The sequence below is a fragment of the Oncorhynchus masou genome, chromosome 12 (genome assembly GCF_036934945.1).
Source record: "Oncorhynchus masou masou isolate Uvic2021 chromosome 12, UVic_Omas_1.1, whole genome shotgun sequence".
NCBI classification, from domain to species: Eukaryota; Metazoa; Chordata; class Actinopteri; order Salmoniformes; family Salmonidae; genus Oncorhynchus; species Oncorhynchus masou.
Window position 1 is genome coordinate 42,537,097 of NC_088223.1, and position 10,313 is coordinate 42,547,409.

A 10,313-nucleotide genomic window follows, 5' to 3' on the forward strand; every position below is an offset into this window, starting at 1 on the left:
GCGCCCACACGGAATCACGAAATACAGACATTAAACCGAAATTCAACAATATTCAAAAATGCTTTGAACTAAGGAGGAAATCAACTCCATCCCTTCAACTTGTTAGAAAATCCATTCATTTGCCCAAGTGAATCATAAGACATGAACAAAATGCATCAGTGATTCGTATTTCCACGCAACTTTCCGAAACTGCACAGGACTGCCCAGTTTCCTGCAGAAGCAGGGACACAAACGGTCGGCTCAGGGATTTTTTTTTTTTTTTGGGGGGGGGCAATCAGTCAAAACATTGAAGGTGATTTACAGGGCCCTAATGGACTACAGACATTGACTGTCTCCGAGCCTAAAAACAAATGCTGAATGCACTGCCTAGATTTTGAGGTAAACGCATTGTCCATTATTTGATTTGATCAGGGCAGGGCAGGGGAGCACTAACAAACTGCATTTCGTCCAATAAAAAGACACAACATTATTTGGGTGATAAATAAAAGGGAGTTGCTCCACGCATGACACAAGAGAACCCTCTGCTGGAGCAAAACGCTTACAGCACCTGGTATTCCCAGGCGGTCTCCCATCCAAGTACTAACCAGGCCCGACCCTGCTTAGCTTCCGAGATCGGACGAGATCGGGCGTATTCAGGCTGGTATGGCCGTAAGCGAAAGGTGCTGTCTTGGTACACTATATAAAGTCAACGTGTCGCTTACTCGAACGGGGACAGAGAAATGTTCACCTTCTGACACACACTGAAAAGCTCAAACCTTGCTTGCATTTCCAGACCATATATTTCACTCTTGGGGGGGGGGGATGAGGGCATATCCTAGGTTCATACTTATGACAACTTCATGGACTAAGGCCCTATAAAATACAGCGCGCCCACACGGAATCACGAAATACAGACATTAAACCGAAATTCAACAATATTCAAAAATGCTTTGAACTAAGGAGGAAATCAACTCCATCCCTTCAACTTGTTAGAAAATCCATTCATTTGCCCAAGTGAATCATAAGACATGAACAAAATGCATCAGTGATTCGTATTTCCACGCAACTTTCCGAAACTGCACAGGACTGCCCAGTTTCCTGCAGAAGCAGGGACACAAACGGTCGGCTCAGGGGGATTTTTTTTTGGGGGGGGGGGGGGGGGGGGGGGCAATCAGTCAAAACATTGAAGGTGATTTACAGGGCCCTAATGGACTACAGACATTGACAGTCTCCGAGCCTAAAAACAAATGCTGAATGCACTGCCTAGATTTTGAGGTAAACGCATTGTCCATTATTTGATTTGATCAGGGCAGGGCAGGGGAGCACTAACAAACTGCATTTCGTCCAATAAAAAGACACAACATTATTTGGGTGATAAATAAAAGGGAGTTGCTCCACGCATGACACAAGAGAACCCTCTGCTGGAGCAAAACGCTTACAGCACCTGGTATTCCCAGGCGGTCTCCCATCCAAGTACTAACCAGGCCCGACCCTGCTTAGCTTCCGAGATCGGACGAGATCGGGCGTATTCAGGCTGGTATGGCCGTAAGCGAAAGGTGCTGTCTTGGTACACTATATAAAGTCAACGTGTCGCTTACTCGAACGGGGACAGAGAAATGTTCACCTTCTGACACACACTGAAAAGCTCAAACCTTGCTTGCATTTCCAGACCATATATTTCACTCTTGTGGGGGGGGGGGATGAGGGCATATCCTAGGTTCATACTTATGACAACTTCATGGACTAAGGCCCTATAAAATACAGCGCGCCCACACGGAATCACGAAATACAGACATTAAACCGAAATTCAACAATATTCAAAAATGCTTTGAACTAAGGAGGAAATCAACTCCATCCCTTCAACTTGTTAGAAAATCCATTCATTTGCCCAAGTGAATCATAAGACATGAACAAAATGCATCAGTGATTCGTATTTCCACGCAACTTTCCGAAACTGCACAGGACTGCCCAGTTTCCTGCAGAAGCAGGGACACAAACGGTCGGCTCAGGGGGATTTTTTTTTGGGGGGGGGGGGGGGGGGGGGCAATCAGTCAAAACATTGAAGGTGATTTACAGGGCCCTAATGGACTACAGACATTGACAGTCTCCGAGCCTAAAAACAAATGCTGAATGCACTGCCTAGATTTTGAGGTAAACGCATTGTCCATTATTTGATTTGATCAGGGCAGGGCAGGGGAGCACTAACAAACTGCATTTCGTCCAATAAAAAGACACAACATTATTTGGGTGATAAATAAAAGGGAGTTGCTCCACGCATGACACAAGAGAACCCTCTGCTGGAGCAAAACGCTTACAGCACCTGGTATTCCCAGGCGGTCTCCCATCCAAGTACTAACCAGGCCCGACCCTGCTTAGCTTCCGAGATCGGACGAGATCGGGCGTATTCAGGCTGGTATGGCCGTAAGCGAAAGGTGCTGTCTTGGTACACTATATAAAGTCAACGTGTCGCTTACTCGAACGGGGACAGAGAAATGTTCACCTTCTGACACACACTGAAAAGCTCAAACCTTGCTTGCATTTCCAGACCATATATTTCACTCTTGTGGGGGGGGGGGGGGGATGAGGGCATATCCTAGGTTCATACTTATGACAACTTCATGGACTAAGGCCCTATAAAATACAGCGCGCCCACACGGAATCACGAAATACAGACATTAAACCGAAATTCAACAATATTCAAAAATGCTTTGAACTAAGGAGGAAATCAACTCCATCCCTTCAACTTGTTAGAAAATCCATTCATTTGCCCAAGTGAATCATAAGACATGAACAAAATGCATCAGTGATTCGTATTTCCACGCAACTTTACGAAACTGCACAGGACTGCCCAGTTTCCTGCAGAAGCAGGGACACAAACGGTCGGCTCAGGGGGATTTTTTTGGGGGCAATCAGTCAAAACATTGAAGGTGATTTACAGGGCCCTAATGGACTACAGACATTGACAGTCTCCGAGCCTAAAAACAAATGCTGAATGCACTGCCTAGATTTTGAGGTAAACGCATTGTCCATTATTTGATTTGATCAGGGCAGGGCAGGGGAGCACTAACAAACTGCATTTCGTCCAATAAAAAGACACAACATTATTTGGGTGATAAATAAAAGGGAGTTGCTCCACGCATGACACAAGAGAACCCTCTGCTGGAGCAAAACGCTTACAGCACCTGGTATTCCCAGGCGGTCTCCCATCCAAGTACTAACCAGGCCCGACCCTGCTTAGCTTCCGAGATCGGACGAGATCGGGCGTATTCAGGCTGGTATGGCCGTAAGCGAAAGGTGCTGTCTTGGTACACTATATAAAGTCAACGTGTCGCTTACTCGAACGGGGACAGAGAAATGTTCACCTTCTGACACACACTGAAAAGCTCAAACCTTGCTTGCATTTCCAGACCATATATTTCACTCTTGTGGGGGGGGGATGAGGGCATATCCTAGGTTCATACTTATGACAACTTCATGGACTAAGGCCCTATAAAATACAGCGCGCCCACACGGAATCACGAAATACAGACATTAAACCGAAATTCAACAATATTCAAAAATGCTTTGAACTAAGGAGGAAATCAACTCCATCCCTTCAACTTGTTAGAAAATCCATTCATTTGCCCAAGTGAATCATAAGACATGAACAAAATGCATCAGTGATTCGTATTTCCACGCAACTTTCCGAAACTGCACAGGACTGCCCAGTGTCCTGCAGAAGCAGGGACACAAACGGTCGGCTCAGGGGGATTTTTTTTTTTTGGGGGGGGGGGGGGGGGGCAATCAGTCAAAACATTGAAGGTGATTTACAGGGCCCTAATGGACTACAGACATTGACAGTCTCCGAGCCTAAAAACAAATGCTGAATGCACTGCCTAGATTTTGAGGTAAACGCATTGTCCATTATTTGATTTGATCAGGGCAGGGCAGGGGAGCACTAACAAACTGCATTTCGTCCAATAAAAAGACACAACATTATTTGGGTGATAAATAAAAGGGAGTTGCTCCACGCATGACACAAGAGAACCCTCTGCTGGAGCAAAACGCTTACAGCACCTGGTATTCCCAGGCGGTCTCCCATCCAAGTACTAACCAGGCCCGACCCTGCTTAGCTTCCGAGATCGGACGAGATCGGGCGTATTCAGGCTGGTATGGCCGTAAGCGAAAGGTGCTGTCTTGGTACACTATATAAAGTCAACGTGTCGCTTACTCGAACGGGGACAGAGAAATGTTCACCTTCTGACACACACTGAAAAGCTCAAACCTTGCTTGCATTTCCAGACCATATATTTCACTCTTGTGGGGGGGGGGGGATGAGGGCATATCCTAGGTTCATACTTATGACAACTTCATGGACTAAGGCCCTATAAAATACAGCGCGCCCACACGGAATCACGAAATACAGACATTAAACCGAAATTCAACAATATTCAAAAATGCTTTGAACTAAGGAGGAAATCAACTCCATCCCTTCAACTTGTTAGAAAATCCATTCATTTGCCCAAGTGAATCATAAGACATGAACAAAATGCATCAGTGATTCGTATTTACACGCAACTTTCCGAAACTGCACAGGACTGCCCAGTGTCCTGCAGAAGCAGGGACACAAACGGTCGGCTCAGGGGGATTTTTTTTTGGGGGGGGGGGGCAATCAGTCAAAACATTGAAGGTGATTTACAGGGCCCTAATGGACTACAGATATTGACTGTCTCCGAGCCTAAAAACAAATGCTGAATGCACTGCCTAGATTTTGAGGTAAACGCATTGTCCATTATTTGATTTGATCAGGGCAGGGCAGGGGAGCACTAACAAACTGCATTTCGTCCAATAAAAAGACACAACATTATTTGGGTGATAAATAAAAGGGAGTTGCTCCACGCATGACACAAGAGAACCCTCTGCTGGAGCAAAACGCTTACAGCACCTGGTATTCCCAGGCGGTCTCCCATCCAAGTACTAACCAGGCCCGACCCTGCTTAGCTTCCGAGATCGGACGAGATCGGGCGTATTCAGGCTGGTATGGCCGTAAGCGAAAGGTGCTGTCTTGGTACACTATATAAAGTCAACGTGTCGCTTACTCGAACGGGGACAGAGAAATGTTCACCTTCTGACACACACTGAAAAGCTCAAACCTTGCTTGCATTTCCAGACCATATATTTCACTCTTGTGGGGGGGGGGGGGATGAGGGCATATCCTAGGTTCATACTTATGACAACTTCATGGACTAAGGCCCTATAAAATACAGCGCGCCCACGGAATCACGAAATACAGACATTAAACCGAAATTCAACAATATTCAAAAATGCTTTGAACTAAGGAGGAAATCAACTCCATCCCTTCAACTTGTTAGAAAATCCATTCATTTGCCCAAGTGAATCATAAGACATGAACAAAATGCATCAGTGATTCGTATTTCCACGCAACTTTCCGAAACTGCACAGGACTGCCCAGTTTCCTGCAGAAGCAGGGACACAAACGGTCGGCTCAGGGGGATTTTTTTTTTTTTTTTTTTGGGGGGGGGGGGGGGGGGCAATCAGTCAAAACATTGAAGGTGATTTACAGGGCCCTAATGGACTACAGACATTGACAGTCTCCGAGCCTAAAAACAAATGCTGAATGCACTGCCTAGATTTTGAGGTAAACGCATTGTCCATTATTTGATTTGATCAGGGCAGGGCAGGGGAGCACTAACAAACTGCATTTCGTCCAATAAAAAGACACAACATTATTTGGGTGATAAATAAAAGGGAGTTGCTCCACGCATGACACAAGAACCCTCTGCTGGAGCAAAACGCTTACAGCACCTGGTATTCCCAGGCGGTCTCCCATCCAAGTACTAACCAGGCCCGACCCTGCTTAGCTTCCGAGATCGGACGAGATCGGGCGTATTCAGGCTGGTATGGCCGTAAGCGAAAGGTGCTGTCTTGGTACACTATATAAAGTCAACGTGTCGCTTACTCGAACGGGGACAGAGAAATGTTCACCTTCTGACACACACTGAAAAGCTCAAACCTTGCTTGCATTTCCAGACCATATATTTCACTCTTGTGGGGGGGGATGAGGGCATATCCTAGGTTCATACTTATGACAACTTCATGGACTAAGGCCCTATAAAATACAGCGCGCCCACACGGAATCACGAAATACAGACATTAAACCGAAATTCAACAATATTCAAAAATGCTTTGAACTAAGGAGGAAATCAACTCCATCCCTTCAACTTGTTAGAAAATCCATTCATTTGCCCAAGTGAATCATAAGACATGAACAAAATGCATCAGTGATTCGTATTTCCACGCAACTTTCCGAAACTGCACAGGACTGCCCAGTTTCCTGCAGAAGCAGGGACACAAACGGTCGGCTCAGGGGGATTTTTTTTTTTTGGGGGGGGGGGCAATCAGTCAAAACATTGAAGGTGATTTACAGGGCCCTAATGGACTACAGACATTGACAGTCTCCGAGCCTAAAAACAAATGCTGAATGCACTGCCTAGATTTTGAGGTAAACGCATTGTCCATTATTTGATTTGATCAGGGCAGGGCAGGGGAGCACTAACAAACTGCATTTCGTCCAATAAAAAGACACAACATTATTTGGGTGATAAATAAAAGGGAGTTGCTCCACGCATGACACAAGAGAACCCTCTGCTGGAGCAAAACGCTTACAGCACCTGGTATTCCCAGGCGGTCTCCCATCCAAGTACTAACCAGGCCCGACCCTGCTTAGCTTCCGAGATCGGACGAGATCGGGCGTATTCAGGCTGGTATGGCCGTAAGCGAAAGGTGCTGTCTTGGTACACTATATAAAGTCAACGTGTCGCTTACTCGAACGGGGACAGAGAAATGTTCACCTTCTGACACACACTGAAAAGCTCAAACCTTGCTTGCATTTCCAGACCATATATTTCACTCTTGTGGGGGGGGGATGAGGGCATATCCTAGGTTCATACTTATGACAACTTCATGGACTAAGGCCCTATAAAATACAGCGCGCCCACACGGAATCACGAAATACAGACATTAAACCGAAATTCAACAATATTCAAAAATGCTTTGAACTAAGGAGGAAATCAACTCCATCCCTTCAACTTGTTAGAAAATCCATTCATTTGCCCAAGTGAATCATAAGACATGAACAAAATGCATCAGTGATTCGTATTTCCACGCAACTTTCCGAAACTGCACAGGACTGCCCAGTGTCCTGCAGAAGCAGGGACACAAACGGTCGGCTCAGGGGGATTTTTTTTGGGGGGGGGGGGGGGGGCAATCAGTCAAACATTGAAGGTGATTTACAGGGCCCTAATGGACTACAGATATTGACTGTCTCCGAGCCTAAAAACAAATGCTGAATGCACTGCCTAGATTTTGAGGTAAACGCATTGTCCATTATTTGATTTGATCAGGGCAGGGCAGGGGAGCACTAACAAACTGCATTTCGTCCAATAAAAAGACACAACATTATTTGGGTGATAAATAAAAGGGAGTTGCTCCACGCATGACACAAGAGAACCCTCTGCTGGAGCAAAACGCTTACAGCACCTGGTATTCCCAGGCGGTCTCCCATCCAAGTACTAACCAGGCCCGACCCTGCTTAGCTTCCGAGATCGGACGAGATCGGGCGTATTCAGGCTGGTATGGCCGTAAGCGAAAGGTGCTGTCTTGGTACACTATATAAAGTCAACGTGTCGCTTACTCGAACGGGGACAGAGAAATGTTCACCTTCTGACACACACTGAAAAGCTCAAACCTTGCTTGCATTTCCAGACCATATATTTCACTCTTGTGGGGGGGGGGGGATGAGGGCATATCCTAGGTTCATACTTATGACAACTTCATGGACTAAGGCCCTATAAAATACAGCGCGCCCACACGGAATCACGAAATACAGACATTAAACCGAAATTCAACAATATTCAAAAATGCTTTGAACTAAGGAGGAAATCAACTCCATCCCTTCAACTTGTTAGAAAATCCATTCATTTGCCCAAGTGAATCATAAGACATGAACAAAATGCATCAGTGATTCGTATTTCCACGCAACTTTCCGAAACTGCACAGGACTGCCCAGTTTCCTGCAGAAGCAGGGACACAAACGGTCGGCTCAGGGGGATTTTTTTTTTTTTTTTTGGGGGGGGGGGGGGCAATCAGTCAAAACATTGAAGGTGATTTACAGGGCCCTAATGGACTACAGACATTGACAGTCTCCGAGCCTAAAAACAAATGCTGAATGCACTGCCTAGATTTTGAGGTAAACGCATTGTCCATTATTTGATTTGATCAGGGCAGGGTCCATGAATTTGATCAGGGCAGGGGAGCACTAACAAACTGCATTTCGTCCAATAAAAAGACACAACATTATTTGGGTGATAAATAAAAGGGAGTTGCTCCACGCATGACACAAGAGAACCCTCTGCTGGAGCAAAACGCTTACAGCACCTGGTATTCCCAGGCGGTCTCCCATCCAAGTACTAACCAGGCCCGACCCTGCTTAGCTTCCGAGATCGGACGAGATCGGGCGTATTCAGGCTGGTATGGCCGTAAGCGAAAGGTGCTGTCTTGGTACACTATATAAAGTCAACGTGTCGCTTACTCGAACGGGGACAGAGAAATGTTCACCTTCTGACACACACTGAAAAGCTCAAACCTTGCTTGCATTTCCAGACCATATATTTCACTCTTTGGGGGGGGGATGAGGGCATATCCTAGGTTCATACTTATGACAACTTCATGGACTAAGGCCCTATAAAATACAGCGCGCCCACACGGAATCACGAAATACAGACATTAAACCGAAATTCAACAATATTCAAAAATGCTTTGAACTAAGGAGGAAATCAACTCCATCCCTTCAACTTGTTAGAAAATCCATTCATTTGCCCAAGTGAATCATAAGACATGAACAAAATGCATCAGTGATTCGTATTTCCACGCAACTTTCCGAAACTGCACAGGACTGCCCAGTGTCCTGCAGAAGCAGGGACACAAACGGTCGGCTCAGGGGGATTTTTTTTTTTGGGGGGGGGGCAATCAGTCAAAACATTGAAGGTGATTTACAGGGCCCTAATGGACTACAGATATTGACTGTCTCCGAGCCTAAAAACAAATGCTGAATGCACTGCCTAGATTTTGAGGTAAACGCATTGTCCATTATTTGATTTGATCAGGGCAGGGCAGGGGAGCACTAACAAACTGCATTTCGTCCAATAAAAAGACACAACATTATTTGGGTGATAAATAAAAGGGAGTTGCTCCACGCATGACACAAGAGAACCCTCTGCTGGAGCAAAACGCTTACAGCACCTGGTATTCCCAGGCGGTCTCCCATCCAAGTACTAACCAGGCCCGACCCTGCTTAGCTTCCGAGATCGGACGAGATCGGGCGTATTCAGGCTGGTATGGCCGTAAGCGAAAGGTGCTGTCTTGGTACACTATATAAAGTCAACGTGTCGCTTACTCGAACGGGGACAGAGAAATGTTCACCTTCTGACACACACTGAAAAGCTCAAACCTTGCTTGCATTTCCAGACCATATATTTCACTCTTGTGGGGGGGGGATGAGGGCATATCCTAGGTTCATACTTATGACAACTTCATGGACTAAGGCCCTATAAAATACAGCGCGCCCACACGGAATCACGAAATACAGACATTAAACCGAAATTCAACAATATTCAAAAATGCTTTGAACTAAGGAGGAAATCAACTCCATCCCTTCAACTTGTTAGAAAATCCATTCATTTGCCCAAGTGAATCATAAGACATGAACAAAATGCATCAGTGATTCGTATTTCCACGCAACTTTCCGAAACTGCACAGGACTGCCCAGTTTCCTGCAGAAGCAGGGACACAAACGGTCGGCTCAGGGGGATTACCTTCTTCTGGTAGAGAAGGAAAGGCTTTTTTTTTGGGGGGGGGGGGCAATCAGTCAAAACATTGAAGGTGATTTACAGGGCCCTAATGGACTACAGACATTGACAGTCTCCGAGCCTAAAAACAAATGCTGAATGCACTGCCTAGATTTTGAGGTAAACGCATTGTCCATTATTTGATTTGATCAGGGCAGGGCAGGGGAGCACTAACAAACTGCATTTCGTCCAATAAAAAGACACAACATTATTTGGGTGATAAATAAAAGGGAGTTGCTCCACGCATGACACAAGAGAACCCTCTGCTGGAGCAAAACGCTTACAGCACCTGGTATTCCCAGGCGGTCTCCCATCCAAGTACTAACCAGGCCCGACCCTGCTTAGCTTCCGAGATCGGACGAGATCGGGCGTATTCAGGCTGGTATGGCCGTAAGCGAAAGGTGCTGTCTTGGTACACTATATAAAGTC

At 45.9% G+C, this 10,313-nt stretch overlaps 12 non-coding genes across 12 annotated transcripts; all 12 read right to left on the reverse strand.

Annotated features, from left to right (window-relative positions):
• Positions 1 to 535: 535 nt before the first annotated feature.
• LOC135551239 (5S ribosomal RNA) lies at positions 536 to 654 on the reverse strand. The gene has a single exon (XR_010457281.1). It is a non-coding gene; the product is annotated as a 5S ribosomal RNA (ribosomal RNA).
• Positions 655 to 1,411: 757 nt separating this feature from the next.
• On the reverse strand, positions 1,412 to 1,530 carry LOC135551240 (5S ribosomal RNA). Its single transcript, XR_010457282.1, has one exon. It is a non-coding gene; the product is annotated as a 5S ribosomal RNA (ribosomal RNA).
• Positions 1,531 to 2,287: 757 nt separating this feature from the next.
• On the reverse strand, positions 2,288 to 2,406 carry LOC135551241 (5S ribosomal RNA). Its single transcript, XR_010457283.1, has one exon. It is a non-coding gene; the product is annotated as a 5S ribosomal RNA (ribosomal RNA).
• Positions 2,407 to 3,149: 743 nt separating this feature from the next.
• LOC135551114 (5S ribosomal RNA) lies at positions 3,150 to 3,268 on the reverse strand. Its single transcript, XR_010457187.1, has one exon. It is a non-coding gene; the product is annotated as a 5S ribosomal RNA (ribosomal RNA).
• A 755-nt stretch (positions 3,269 to 4,023) lies between these two features.
• LOC135551115 (5S ribosomal RNA) lies at positions 4,024 to 4,142 on the reverse strand. The gene has a single exon (XR_010457188.1). It is a non-coding gene; the product is annotated as a 5S ribosomal RNA (ribosomal RNA).
• Positions 4,143 to 4,891: 749 nt separating this feature from the next.
• LOC135551116 (5S ribosomal RNA) lies at positions 4,892 to 5,010 on the reverse strand. The gene has a single exon (XR_010457189.1). It is a non-coding gene; the product is annotated as a 5S ribosomal RNA (ribosomal RNA).
• Positions 5,011 to 5,772: 762 nt separating this feature from the next.
• Positions 5,773 to 5,891, reverse strand: LOC135551118 (5S ribosomal RNA). Its single transcript, XR_010457190.1, has one exon. It is a non-coding gene; the product is annotated as a 5S ribosomal RNA (ribosomal RNA).
• Positions 5,892 to 6,638: 747 nt separating this feature from the next.
• Positions 6,639 to 6,757, reverse strand: LOC135551119 (5S ribosomal RNA). The gene has a single exon (XR_010457191.1). It is a non-coding gene; the product is annotated as a 5S ribosomal RNA (ribosomal RNA).
• Positions 6,758 to 7,506: 749 nt separating this feature from the next.
• LOC135551121 (5S ribosomal RNA) lies at positions 7,507 to 7,625 on the reverse strand. Its single transcript, XR_010457193.1, has one exon. It is a non-coding gene; the product is annotated as a 5S ribosomal RNA (ribosomal RNA).
• A 778-nt stretch (positions 7,626 to 8,403) lies between these two features.
• Positions 8,404 to 8,522, reverse strand: LOC135551122 (5S ribosomal RNA). The gene has a single exon (XR_010457194.1). It is a non-coding gene; the product is annotated as a 5S ribosomal RNA (ribosomal RNA).
• A 745-nt stretch (positions 8,523 to 9,267) lies between these two features.
• On the reverse strand, positions 9,268 to 9,386 carry LOC135551124 (5S ribosomal RNA). The gene has a single exon (XR_010457195.1). It is a non-coding gene; the product is annotated as a 5S ribosomal RNA (ribosomal RNA).
• A 775-nt stretch (positions 9,387 to 10,161) lies between these two features.
• Positions 10,162 to 10,280, reverse strand: LOC135551125 (5S ribosomal RNA). The gene has a single exon (XR_010457196.1). It is a non-coding gene; the product is annotated as a 5S ribosomal RNA (ribosomal RNA).
• Positions 10,281 to 10,313: the final 33 nt, after the last annotated feature.